Genomic DNA, 14756 nt, shown 5'->3' on the forward strand with positions numbered 1-14756 from the left:
AGTTATATATAAAAGCATAGGAAAGAAGGTGAAGAGGGGGGAGGATTACATTAAGTGGGGGACATGACAAGTAAGTTAGAGCATATCTAACTAAATCTCTACAGTCAGGGCCATAGGCAGATTAGGCAGCCACCTACACGTTGTAATTGCAAGGGTACCAAAAAGGCTTTCTCTATGTTCCAAAATACCTCTCCACTTGGCTTGCTAATTCTGAAATTAAAACACTATTCCTTCACCCAGAAATCTTTTCCTCTGTTAAAATATAAACACCGCTGCGAAAGTTGAAAATAAAATTCTAACAGTTATTTCCAAGTTAAAATAAATAATTTTTTCAGATCCTTTCAGGAAAGCAGTTTTGATGGAAGGGAGAGAAAAAGGAAAAGAGAGCAAGGAGAGAGCAAAGGATGAGGATGCTAAAGAAGTACTTAGCTAATTGAACAATGCCTACCCTTTCACCCAGTGATATTGCAAATAGATTTATATCCCAAAGAGATCAAAGGAAAAGGAAAAAGGCTCATATATACAAAAATAATTGTGGAAGCTCTATTTGTGGTGTCAAAAAACGGGAATCTGAGGGGGTGCCCATCAATTAGATAATAGCTGAACAAGCTATGGTGTATGATTGTGATGGAATATTACTGTGCTATAAAAAATGATGAGAGGATGTTTTCAGAAAAAGCTGGCAAGGCTTATATGAACTGATGTAAAGTGAAGTAAGCAGAGCCAAGAGAACAATTTATAAAATCACAATATTGTACAAACAAATAACTTTGAAATCCTCAGGAACTCTAATCAAAGCAATAACCAAACACTTCTAGAGGATTCAGAATGAAAAATGTTACCTCCTTCCTGATAAAGAGATGATGGCATAAACTGAGACTTTTAAGAAATTAGCCTATGTGGAAAATTGTTTTGTTTGACTTTATGTGTTTGCAACAGGACTTTTGTTTTTCCTGCTTTCTCAGGGTAGTGGGGAGAGAATGTGGACCTGCAGATAAAATAAATTGATTATTTTTAAAGTACTTACTAGCTTCACAGTTTTACCTACAGACAGCCCTGCCTATATGGTATGAATGAATATTAAAGTAGATTCAAAGCTGTTGACTTAAGACTCATCTCCCTGAAGTGATTTTTAGGAAATTCAGTGTAGGAAAGAGAGCACTGGATTAAAGGGCAGGAAGCCAGTATTCTAAACTGCTAACTAGCTGTGTGCTCTTAAGCACATCATTTACCCTCTCTTGTTTTCAGCTTCTCTTCCATAGTATATGACAGGGGGAAAAGAAAAAGAAACTTTCAAATTCTAATTTCTATGATACCTTAACACAGCTTGTTTCTTATTCTTGGTCCTGGGTGGGTCGTATCTCAGGAAAGGTCTTGAGCATGCTTTAGGTACAGTGTAAAGTACTTTTAATTGCCATATTCAGACAAACAAGAGGCATAGTAGTATATAAGATCCTAGATTCAGAGCTGGAAAAGAACTTAAAGACCCTTGAGTCCAATCTCTTCTTCCCCTCCTTTCTTCTCCACCACTGTTTTACAAATAAGGAACAGATTCACAAAAAAGGCCAAGTTACTTACCCAGAGTCCCATAACTAGCAAAGGTCTAACTAGGTCTTACTGATTTCAAGTCCAGAACACTATATTCAGTGTTTTGAAGTTTCTATGCAGTGTGGAGCTTAGGACCCCTTTTCTAGAGAACAGAGCTAGTTAGGAAAGAATTACCTTCCAGCTCCTAATGCTCCACGGCATTTTGAAGCTATTGCTTCTATCCATGGTAGTCCTCTTGGGCTTTGTAAAGACTAACTTTCTCTTATACTCTGCTTCCTAGACCCACCTCTAGATCTCTGATTCTTCAGCTGAATTAGGAAATGGTAAATCTGTTACTGTGCTGGCCTAAAGTGAGAAAGCAAAAGGTAGTTTTCTCCAAGACCAATTTAACCATTGTTAAGAAAGATTCCCCTCCTGTATGCCCAATTCCATTCCTCACATTCATAACCAGTTTTTGACCATTGGTGGGGAGAGCAAGTATCCAAAACTCCTGAATACATGACAATGACTAGTTTAAAATAAGACCAGATATCCTTTCAAGTACACTTTTGCTTAAGAGGAAAAAGTGATTCTTCCTCAGCTTGGGTTTCTTGACTTTTAGGTTTGTTGCAAAGTATATAGGCTTGGAAACTATACATGGAGTGAGAAGACCTGGGTTAAAATCCTGGCTCTACCAACTTAAAGTGACTTTAACCCTGAGATTCAGTTTCTTCACCTAGGAAATGGGGGGGCAGGTATACAAGATAATTTCTAAAGTCTCTTCAAGTACAAGTTAGAAACTTAATTATCATTCAAACTTAATCTTTTATATTGAGGGGGGAAAGTAAAATATCCCTAGACCTAAGGGAGTTCTCAAATTTTTTTGTTCTCAGGGCCCCTTTAAATTTTTAAAAATTATTGAAGACCCCAAACAACTTTTGTTTTTTCTGGCTTCCATCAATAATTACTACATTAGAAATTTAAAATGAAATTTTCTAAAATAATTTATTAATACATTTTAAAAATAACAATAATAAGCCCATTATATGGAAACAATGTATTTTAATGAAAAGTAACTATATTTTCCAAACAAAAAATGTAGAAGAGTGGCATTGTTTCACATATTTTTTCTCATTTATTTACTTTTAGTTTTCAAGAGTCACTTCCACATGATTTTGAGTTCCAAATTTTCTCCCCAACTCATCCCTCCCTCCACCCCAAGACAACTTGCACTCTGAATACCCCTTCCCCTAATTTGCCTCCTTTCTATCTCCCCCCCTTCTCTTATCCCCTTCCCCTTCTATTTTCCTGTAGGCCAGGATAGATTTCTATACCCCATTGCCTGTATATCTTTTCCCAGTTGCATATAAAACAATTTTTAACATTTGTTTTTAAAATTTTGGGTTCCAAATTTTCTCCCTTCCTCCCTCCCTATGCACCCTCATTGAGAAGGCAAGCAATTCGATACAGGTTATGCATGTGTAGTCATACAAAACACTTCCATAGTAGTCATGTTGTGAAAAACTAAGTCTATTTCCCTTCATCCTATCCTGCCCCCCATTTATTCTATTCTCTCTTTTGACCCTGTCCCTTCTTAAAAGTGTTTGCTTCTCATTACCTCCTCCCCCAATTTGCCCTCCCCTCTATCATCTCCTTGCTCTCTTATCCCCTTCCCCCCTATTTTCCTGTAGGGTAAGACAGATTTCTGGCTATGGAGAAGGGGACAAGAGAGCAGGGGAATGATAGAAAGGAGGGCAGATTGGGAAAGGGGGTAATCAGAAGTAAATACTTCTGAGGAGGGACAGGGTCAAAAGAAAGAATAGAATAAATTGGAGGGCAGGATAGGATGAAGGGAAATAGACTTAGTTTTTCACAACATGTCTACTATGGAAGTGTTTTGTGTAACTGCACATGTACAACCTATATTGAGTTGCTTGCCTTTTCAATGAGGGTGGGTGGGGAGGGAGGAAGAGAGAAAATTTGAAACCTAAAGTTTCAAAAACGTATGTTTTTAAAAATGTTTTCACGTGCTACTGGGAAATAAGAAATACAGGAAATGGGGTACAGAAGTTTATCCTGACCTATAGGAAAATAGAAGGGGAAGGGGATAAGAGAAGGGGGAAGAGATAGAAGACAGGACAGACTAGGGGAAGGGATATTCAGAATGCATGCCATCTTGGGGTAGGGGGAGGGGTGAGATGGGGTGAAAATTTGGAACTCAAAAACTTGTGGCAGGGGATGTTGAAAACTAAAAATAAATAAATTTATACTAAAAAAAATTTTAAAAAAAATAAATGTCCATACCCAATTGAGTGTGTAGGTTATTCTCTCCTTAAGCCAAATCTAATGAGAATAAGATTCACTCATTCCCTCCCACCTTCCCACATTTCCTCTCCATTGTAAAAGCCTTCCCTTGTGTTTTATGTGAGATAATTTACCCCATTCTACCTCTTCCTCTCTCCTTCTCCCAGTATAATCCTCTCTTACCCCTTAATTTTATTCTCCAGATATCACCCCTTAATCTTCAACTCACCCTGTGCCCTCTAACTATCTATCTATTAGATATAATTCTTTTCCCTCCAACTACCCTAATACTGACAAAGGTCTCATGAGTTACAAATATCATCTTTCCACGCAAGACTGTAAACAGTTCAACCTTAAGAAGTCCCTTACGATTTCTCTTTCCTGTTTATCTCTTCATGATTCTCTTGAGTTTTGTATTTGAAAGTCAAATTTTCTATTCAGCTCTGGTCTTTCCATCAAGAATGCTTGAAAGTCCTCCATTTCATTGAATGTCCATTTTTCCCCCTGAAGGATTATTCTCAGGTTTGCTGGGTAGTTGATTCTTAGTTGTAATCCTATCTCCTTTGACCTCCAGAATATCATATTCCAGGCCTCCAGTCCCTTAATGTAGAAGCTGCTAAATTCTTGTGTTATCCTGATTGTGTTTCCACAATATTTGAATTATTTCTTTCTGACTACTTGCAGTATTTTCTCGTTGACCTGGGAACTCTGGGATTTGGCTATAACATTCCTAGGAGTTTTCCTTTGGGGATCTCTTTTAGGAGGTGATTGGTGGATTCTTTCAATTTCTATTTTGCCACCTGGTTCTAGACCATTAGGGCAGTTTTCCTTCATAATTTCTTGAAAGATAATGTCTAGGCTCTTTTATTGATCATGGCTTTCAGATAGTCCAATAATTTTGAAATTATCTCTCCTGAATCTATTTTCTAGGTCAGTTGTTTTTCCAGTGAGATATCTCACATTGTTTTCTGTATTTTCATTCTTTTGGTTTTGTTTTACAATGTCTTTATTTCTCATAAAATCACTAGCTTCCATTGCTCCATTCTAATTTTTAAGGAAGTTTTTAATTCAGTGAGCTTTTGGACTTCCTTTTCCATTTGGTCAATTTTACTTTTGAAGGCATTCTTCTCCTCACTGGCTTTTTGGACCTCTTTTGCCATTTGGGTTATTCTATTTTATTTTTTTTTTTTTTGGTCTAGGCGATGGGGTTAAGTAACTTGCCCAGGGTCACACAGCTAGTGAGTGTTTTGTGTCTGAGACCAGATTTGAACTCAGGTCCTCCTGACTCCAGAGCTGGTGCTGTATCCACTGTGCCACCTAGCTGCCCCTGGATTAGTCTATTTTTTAAGGTGTATTTTCTTCAGGTTTTTTTTGGGGGGGGTCTCCTTTAGCAAGCTGTTGACTTGTTTTTCATGATTTTTCTTGCATCATTCTCATTTCTCTTCCCAGTTTTTCCTCTACTTCTCTTGCTTGTTCTCAAAATCCTTTTTGAGTTCTTCCATGGCCTGGGACTGATTCATATTTTTCTTGGAGGCTTTGAATGTAGGAGCTTTGATTTTGTTGTCTTTTTCTGGTTATATGCTTTGAACTTTGTCACCAAAGAAAGATGCTATGGTCTGACTTTTTTTGCACAGTTTGCTCATTATCCCAGCCAATTACTTGAGTTTTAAACTCTTTGTTAAGGTAGTAGTCTGCTTCCAATGTGGAGAATGTATTGTCCCAAGCTTTGGGGGTTTTGTGTAGCTGTGCAGGTCTAGGGACCTGTAAATTTTCAGTTCTTCCAAGGTGCTATGATCAAGGGCAAAGTGTTTACTCTTTTCTGGCCTGTGCTCTGGTCTATGAGTGACCACAAGCACTCTTTTCTGCCTTGGAACTGTGAGGAGGATTATCTCTGTATCACCACTACAAGCTCCACCACACCAGAACTCCTCATGGCCCCAGGACCACCACCCAGAACTGTGACCCAGATCTAAGCATAGGCAAAGCAAGAGAATCCTGCTTCAGCATCAGCAAAGAGATCCCCCCTCTGATTAGCCACTTGATTCCCCCTCATTCTGTGAGCCAGGAGCTCTGGAAGCAGCCGCCACCCCAGGGCCATGCTTGGGGACTGGGGTTGGGACTGAGCTTCTCTCTCATCGCAGTCACAGACTTTTCCTACTGACCTTCTAAGTTGTCTTTAGTGTTAGTGGGTTGAGAAATTTGGAAACTACCAGCTGCCTGTGATTCAGTCCCCTGAGGCCTGTTCCAGGTTCCCTGAGGCCTGGTTTTTGCCTGCTCTCCCACACTGAACTGCATTCCTCTCCCAGCCAGGTGCATTAGACCTTTCCAATCAATCATTCAGGTTTTCTTGGGCTGAAAATTTGTTTCACTCTGTCTTTTTGTGGGTTCTGCTGTTCTAGAATTTATTTAGAGCTATTTTTTACAGGTATTTGGAGAGGTTTCGGGGAGAACTCAAGCAAGTCACTGCTTTTACTCCACCATCTTGGCTCCACCTCCTGTTTCACATATTTTTGCACATATCTTTAATGTCTGGCTTAAGAGAAGGTAACTGGATGCTTATACCTGCTTTTTCATTCAATCTATTTTGATATGTTTTAGTTGAATTATCTAAAGAAAATCTGGCCTCACACAGATATGTAGTTGGAAAAGGGAAGAGAATTTTAATGGGCAAATAACATCTTACTATTATTATTATTAAACTAGTTTTGACTCCATGGAGTCTCAGGGACTCCCTAGGTTGGACCACACTTGGAGAACTATTGCTGTCTAGATCACAAAGTGGACCATTTATTCCTGAACAGTAATTTGAGAAGTGATGAGATTAAAAAAAAAAAAAAGGGAACACTTACACATGAGGAATAAGAAATGGACACTTCGAGTACTATGCTGGTTGCCAGAAAATATGAAAAGGCTTCTAGTACACTGGATAGAGTCTCTGTTGAGGATTTATAGAAGGATGCATGCAAAAATTGCATGGGATAAAAAGGCATGGGTAAGTTATATTGGAAAGTGTCCAGTACTGACATCAATGAGAATTATTGAAGTTCGCTTATAACATAATGAAAAAAATAGCATTCACAGAAAAATGTACCCCTTTAAATGATAATTATGAAACCAATAAAAAAGAACCTTTTATTTATAATTGTATACCATCCAGAGAGGGAAAAGAGAAGAGATATTAAGTAGACTCTTGTCAGTACTGATAGTCTGGGAAAATAATGAGTCTTTCCTTTTATATAGCACTTTCCAAGGCATATTCACTATCATTTGATCATCACTGTATTCAGTGAATAGATAAACTTCAGGCTCCTAATAGATTGTATCCTCAGTATTTATGGACGACCCCACTACATTGAATCCAATAAGAATCAAAATCAACATGGCAGGTAGAGTGGGGAGGATGGTGTGAGGAAGTGGAGAGGGGAAGTCCTGGCCTATGATTTTATTGGTATGGGGAACTCTAAGTGAAAAGATTCTGGCAAAGCAAATTTGTAGCTGCTCTGCAATTTATAGTCTCAGAGAAGTTGCCTCAGGCATGAGTAGATGAAGTGACTTGCCCTTGGCTAGAGAGCAAACGGTGTGTTACAGGCTTGATTTGAACACTAGTCTTCCTGACTCCAAGGCCAGCTCCCAACCCACCACACCCTTGGGTCTCTTATCAACCCCATAGGTTGGATGAAATGAAAGTTACAAAAGTAACACACCTACCCTAAGAGGTGTTTTGTAAGGTTGTTTGTAAGGTTGTTGAGTCTTGACAAGAGTGCTAAAAAAGAAGCTATCAATTTGAAAGATAACTAAAATAAAGTAAAATAATGTTGTAGCTGGGCTTTGCTCTCTTATGAGTCAAGTCAACAAGCATTTATTAAATACTTGTTTTGTGCCAGGCATAGTGCTAAGTACTAGAGATGCAAAGAAAGACAAAAATAGACCCTCCCTTCCCTCAAGGAGCTCCCATTCTAATGGAAGAGACAACATACAAATTCCATACATAAAATAAATATAGAAATTGTATGTGTGATAAATTGGAAGAAATCTCATAGGGAAAGCATTGAAGTGAGACTGCTCTGAAAATTCTCTTTCAGAAGGGGGATTTGAGCTGGGATTTTAGGGAAGACAAGGAAGTCAAAAGGCCCAGATGAGGAGAGAAAACATTTCAAGCACCAGGGAATGAATGGAATTGAAGTATGAGAAACAAGGAGGTCAACGCCAGTCTATAATTAGTGGATTATAGAATACCTGGAGTGAAATAAATATAAGAAGTCTGTAAAGTAAGAAGGGGGCAGGTTGTGAAGGGCTTTAAAAGTCAAACACAGGATTTTGTGCTTAATCCTGGAGATAGTAGGAAACTACTGGAGTGTTGAGTTGGAAGGTGACATGATCAGACTTGCACTTTAGGAAAATCACTTTGGAAGCTGAATGGAGGATGGACTGGAGTGGGGAGACCAGGCAGAGAGACCAACGAGACTACTACATGCCCATTATAGTAGTCTAGGCATGAGATGAAGACAGCCTGCACCAGAAAATTAGGATGACTAATTAAAAAATATTAGACAAAGGAGAGTTGAATATTATGACTTTGTCAGTGTTCACTCAGAATTGTTCCAAGGGAACCAACTTGATTATTCAATTCATTCAGTAAGTCTGTTCCTAAAGTTAGATGAGTGCTTCTGGTTGTAAGGTTTTATGGTACTATCTGTTCCATTAGGATTACTCAATTCCCTTTGCTCTGAAACCACAAATAAAATATTAGGGTTTGGTTTTCAGGAAAAAAAAATCCTACTTAGAAGAAAAAGAAAACTTTCTAATCAGCAGGCAAAAGGATCCAGGTTATTGGAAAGCTACTTTTTTCATTATGAATTAGAACAATTGTTACTCTGTTTTATCAGCCTCTTTGGGGTTTGATTGGGGGGAGGGGCAGGTAAGTGGTGCCGTGGATAGAGCATTGATTCTGGAGTCAGGAAGACCTGAGTTAAAATCCAGCCTCAGACACTTGCTAGCTGTATGAACCTGGACAAGTCACTTAACCCTGTTTGCCTCAGTTCTTCATCTGTAAAATGGGGACACACCAGAGATACTCCAGTATCTTTGCCAAGAAAACCCCAAATGGGCTAGCCCCTGGGCAGGGAAAGATGGCTAGTGGAGGTGGCTGCCAACCCTTGGGTCCTGGAGACCTCCTCAACCACCTTGGGGCTACTGTTGGCCTACAGGGCTCATCACTCAGGACATATTAGATTCATGTAAGATTCATATTTTTTGTAAACTTCTCCAGAATCAAACAGATTAAAGATATGCAAGCCAAAATTAGATAGAAGACCTTGGAAACTGACCTCTTCACACTAGAAAAGGATACAGCAAATGTTGTTCCTCCTTTCTAGCTCAAAAGAGTGAGATTCTGCAAAGATGAATCGGCACTTGGAGACTGTACTGAGGGCCCTCAGACATCGACTGATGAAGCCCCTGTGCCAGGAGAAATTGCCTATAGAAGCCATTTGCCACTGGTAGGTGGTACAATTGCTGGACTGGCAGTGATGTTCACTCAGAAACTAGAAGCCCATATTGAGACCATATGAAACATTCCTTGTTTAGACACTAGTTTGAAAAATATGGATAGCGCTTTGACAAAAATGAGTGTCTTGGCTGGAAAGACAGAGGAACTGATAGAAAATATACTTAAGTGGAAAGAGCAATAAAAGGAAATTTCTTCTTCTATCACCAAAATATTTTCTGGAGGTCTCTTAAAAAAAAAACAAAACATGAGACTGTAATCCCCCTTCTACATTTTTAGTCCAGAACTCAGAGCCAGCTGATTCTTGATACCAAGTGACCACTGACTATTTTATTTTTGTTTACTTATGTGTATGACTGATGTCCATTGGTAATTGACTAAAATGGGAAAATTTATAGGCTTTCTTGCTAATTGTATTCATTAAACCTCTTTTTCTTAGTTTTATTTGGGGTTGATCGCGATCAATGCTGATTTTACCTCTTTTTTTTCACCTGAATGGAATAAGAGATATTAACATACAGAAGAGTGCATTTCATTCTCACTGGTGGCACTTGGACATGGCAAGACAGCAATTACATACATATACAATAACATACAAGTTACTATACGCACAGCAGACCATCCAAAATAGTGAAAATCTTTACAAACAAAAAGCTCCAGAATTAGGAAAGCTTCTTGAATCTGACATTGCCTATAATGCTTTTGGATTTGCCTCATGGGATATCAGCAACCTCTTAGTCCCTGAGCGAGAAGAATAAAGGCTGAATAGGTTGGCAGTTGGCCCTGGCAGGTCTAAAGGGATAGTCATCTCAGAAGAAAGGAACTAGAAACAAGTGAGACTAAGAGAAAAGGGACAAGAATGAGGTGCCAAGCTGGGAAGTGCTGCCAAGAATTATTTCAGACTACATGCAGTCCTACTAGTGCCATAACTGTCCTCTCATATTTTTGGTTCTCTGTTTTATTAAATAAAAAGAAACGGGTGTGTTTCTGCAGTTCTGATGTTTACCTTTATAGCTCAGCATCTACTTACCCATTTTTGCAGATGATTCCATTTATAAATATGCTAACTGTATGTAGGCTCACAACACCTCCTTGTAGCAGGCGACTTTACTACACAATGTGGAGTATAAAGTATTTAGCAATTGAACCCAATCACTTTCTTGAAAATTTTTCCTGGTAAATTAATGAGCAATCACATGTTGAAATTTAATAGTTTTGACCATAATTATTTCTGTTATTATTCATCTTAAAACTATCAACTGGATGGAATCAACCTCTAACCTATGGGTGACCAGAGCTGAATAAAGCAGGCTAGCGACAGGAGAGTCAGGAATCAAACAGAAGTTTAATTTCGAAGTGAGGAAAATGGCTTGCAAGCAAGGAGGGGATCTAGAGATGTGCTGGGGCCCTGCCCCTACTGAGGAGGACCTGAGGCATCGTGGGGAGATCTCAATACTTATACTAATGGCTACAAAATGAGCTGTAGCCCTGACAATGAGTGACAACAGCAGTAATGAGACAGGTTTGATTCAGAGTATGGCTTCATGACCGGAACAGGGGTACTTGTCCGGTGCTTGTCCAAGCTCAGAGAAAACCTGGTGCTGGTCCAAGCAATACAATAATTATGTGATTTTGCCAGAGGGTGAGATCATCCAGAGGGTGAAGGCAAAGGATTGTTGTTATGCCAAGCTCAGAACACAGCTTGCTTGCTGGGCCTTAGCTCTGGAAAACAGGGTGTCTCCTAATATCTTGACAAAATAAAACCCATTATTTCCAGGATACCTTAACATCAGTCTTTGTCTCTAAATATCACAGTATCAGGATCTTTCTCCATGTGATTAAGATTTATTGAGTTAGATGATTTTTATGTGTATCTGTTGCATATCAGTTTCTGTACGCCTGTTTGTTTTTTAAAATTTTATTATTATGAACTTAATAAAATTAACAAACATGAACATTTCTCCATACAAAGAGGAACAGAAAAAGAAGAAAGCACATAAAATTGTAAATCTCTACTCTGTACAGTAATTGTGAGCTCTCTTCCATTAGATTGTCATCTCCTTTAGGGCAGGGACTTATTTTTGCCTTTCTTTGTATCCTCAGAGCTTAGCACTGTGCCTGGCATATAGTAAGTGCCTCATAAATGCTTCTCAACTTGACTGTTAGAAAGAAAAAAAAACCCAAATAGGGTCATGGAGAATCAGGCATGACTGAAATGACTCAATAATAACAACAAATACCCATTTCATGGCTACCATAGCAAAATTCACAACCACTCCAAACTGTTAGCGTGGCTTAACAGTACAATATTCTTCATCCAAGTAGATGATGCAGTTGGGTGGGCAATCAGTCCATTGAAATAGTTCATTAATTCACACATCTTGACAGAAAGATGACTAACTGGGCCCAGAACTGAATAGGAATAAGAAAACAGGCAAATAGGCTGGATTACTTTCAGGGAATTACATAGCAACGTCCATGATTCTAAAATGAAACAACAAAAGCATGCAGCTGGGCTCTGAGTTTGACTCTGTTTTGTTGAGTCGAAGTCTTTTGGTGGATTCTACTTCTGGTTCCCTGAATCACAGCTTTGAGAGAGCACTTGGGTCTGCTTCCTTTTCGCTGCAGATATGGGTAACAATTGTGTTGCTTCTTTAGATCCAGAGAAGCTTATATAAGGACCACATAATAAAAATCATCAGATTAGGGCCTGCAGGTTCCGTTATCATCTGATCAAATGCAGAAAGAAGCACCCTGTTGTTGCAAACAAATTGGCTACCTGTCTTCTTAAAGCTTGCCACCAAGATCCCTCTGGACTGAAATCAGCCATGACATCTCAAGCTTTATCTCAAACTCCAATGATAAAAGCTGCATGTTAGCCAATTCAGGAACTACAGATTGGAGATTCTGATTGTGAACACATAGCAATGCCCTCCTTGTGATGAAGACTGAGACAAAGATTTGCGGGAGCAGTCTAACACTATCTTCATCTGGGGCACTGATAATTTCAGTGGCAATAACAGCCCTGTGGAGAATGTAGTTGTGGAACATAAGAGTAACCTGGCTTCAGGCATGTGGGTTCCCAAGTCTCTGCCATGTGTAATACATGGAAAAGCAATGGAAATGCACAGTAACTGAAAATCCATTTCATCAAATGACAGACCCAAGAAGACACTTTTGCCTCCTACTACTTACTACCAGTGGTTTCTTCATTTCTCTTCCTAATCTCATTTTGGAAAGATTAACTGTCTGCGGCTCTGAAAAAAATAAAAATAAGAGTCAGACACAAGTGAAAACAATAACAGGGGTTTGATTAGAATAGGATACAAACTCCTTGAGAGCAGAAACTTTTTCTTTTTTTTTTGTATCCCCAATGGCTCAAACTGTACATTGATGAGATGTAACAAATGTTTGTTGAGAGGAATTGATTAATGAGAATCAACTAAATTCACAAATCTGGCTTAAGTACCAGCTGAGGGCACCTATTCTCATATTTTCTGCTTTGTAGATTTCTCATACTTGCAGACTACTAAAATGTAAGTTTCTGGTGGCTAATGGCCCATTATCTAAACTTTGAATCTCTCCCAGCGCAATTGTCCATTAGTAGCAACAATAACAACAGCAGCAGCATTTATATAGTGCCTACTATATGCCAGGCATTGTGCTAAGTATGTTGCAGATATTATCTCATTTGATCTTCACAAAGACCCGGTGATATAGGTTCTATAATTATCCTCATTTTTCAGTTGAGGAAACTGAGGCAAATAGAGGTTAAATTATTTTCCCAGAGTCAGATGGTATCTGAGGTCAAATTTGAATTCAGGCCTTCCCTGACTTCAGACTTAGCTCTAACCATTGTGCATCCTAGCAGTTGTATGAATTGATAAATGAATGTTAGCCCCTCCCACACAGACATACATAGTATTGCTATCTTTTAAGTTCCAGCCTGAGCGACCAGATGATCTCCCATTAACACCTCCTTACTACTCTTCCAACCAGTTTGGAAGGTATGGTGAGTCTCATATATTGTCCCCATTTTTTTTAAGGTAATTGGGGTTAAGTGACTTGCCCAGGGTCACACAGCTATTAAGTGTTAAGTGTTTGGTCTGAGGCTGGATTTGAACTCAGGTCCTCTTGTCTTCAGGGCCGGTGCTCTATCCATTGTGCCACCTAGCTGCCCCCCATTTTTTTTCAAATAAGGAAACTGTGGCTCAAAAAGATTACATGACTTGCTCAATATCACACATCTGGCAACAATAATAATTAGTATATAGGACTTTAAAGCTTCTTTAGATTCCTTCTCCTTTGACACTTAACAATAAACCAGGGAACTATGTGGTTCAGTGAATAGAGTTCTGGACTTAGAGATGGGAATTGCTAAATTCAGATCCTACCTTAGTCATTATTTATGTCAGTCAAACAGCATTTATTAAGTGCCTACTATATTCCAGGCATATAGTGTGACAAAGCACTGAGGATCTGAAGAAAAAGGGAAAAGAACAAGTCCTTGTTTTCAAGATCACAGTAATGGAGGAGATCACAAGCAAATAACTATGCACAAACAAGATGTGTATGACACATTTATACATACGTATGTATGTATACATAAATATTATATGATGCATATATATTAAATGGAAGTATTCTCAGAGGTAAGGCACTGGCATTAAGGAGCATTGAGAAAGGCATCCTGTAGAAAGTGTAATTTTAGTTGGGACTTGAAGAAAGCTAAGAGGTGGAGATGAGGAAGAAGAGAATTCCAGGCATGGTGTCAGCCAGTGAAAATGACCACAATAGAGAGATGGAGTATCTTGTTTAAGGAACAGAGAAGAGGCTATCTTCCCTGGATCTTAGTATGTTTGTTTGTTTGTTGTTTTTGGGGGGGTTAGGCAATGGGGTTAAGTGACTTCCCCAAGGTCACCCAGCTAGTAAGTGTTATGTGCCTGAGGCCGATTGAACTCAGGTCCTCCGACTTCAGGGCCGGTACGCTATCCAGTGTGCCACCTAGCTGCCCCCTGGATCTTAGTATGTAGAGGAGGGTAAGGTGTAAGAATGGAAAGGTAGGAAAGAGCCAGATTATAAAGGGCTTTGAGAATCAGAAGATTTTATAAATTAATCCTGGAGGTAACCGAAAGCCACTGAAGTTTGTTGAATAGGGAGTGATATGGGAACTACACTTTAGGATGGGGGTTGCATCCATCAAGGTGGTTGCAGTATGAGAAAAGAAAAAGGGGCATATAGGAGAGATGTTATGGGGTTGGAAATGACTTGACCACTAATTAGATATAGGTCAGAGGACTTGGATGTTGCTTGAGTATGGGGAGTGAGAGAGAAGAGAAAAAATTGCCTAGGCTGCTGGCTGAGGTGGCTGGGAGGTACCTTTCACAGTAATGACTCTGACTAGTTCATGTAATCACAT

General features: G+C 39.1%; 2 pseudogenes; both read left to right on the plus strand.

Annotated features, from left to right (window-relative positions):
* The first annotated feature begins 6787 nt into the window (after positions 1 to 6787).
* On the plus strand, positions 6788 to 9596 carry LOC110206958 (HAUS augmin-like complex subunit 2 pseudogene; annotated as a pseudogene).
* A 2371-nt stretch (positions 9597 to 11967) lies between these two features.
* Positions 11968 to 12525, plus strand: LOC110203979 (gametocyte-specific factor 1 pseudogene; annotated as a pseudogene).
* Positions 12526 to 14756: the final 2231 nt, after the last annotated feature.

Source organism: Phascolarctos cinereus, unplaced genomic scaffold (assembly GCF_003287225.1).
Source record: "Phascolarctos cinereus isolate Bilbo 61053 unplaced genomic scaffold, phaCin_HiC Scaffold_3;HRSCAF=262, whole genome shotgun sequence".
NCBI lineage: Eukaryota > Metazoa > Chordata > Mammalia > Diprotodontia > Phascolarctidae > Phascolarctos > Phascolarctos cinereus.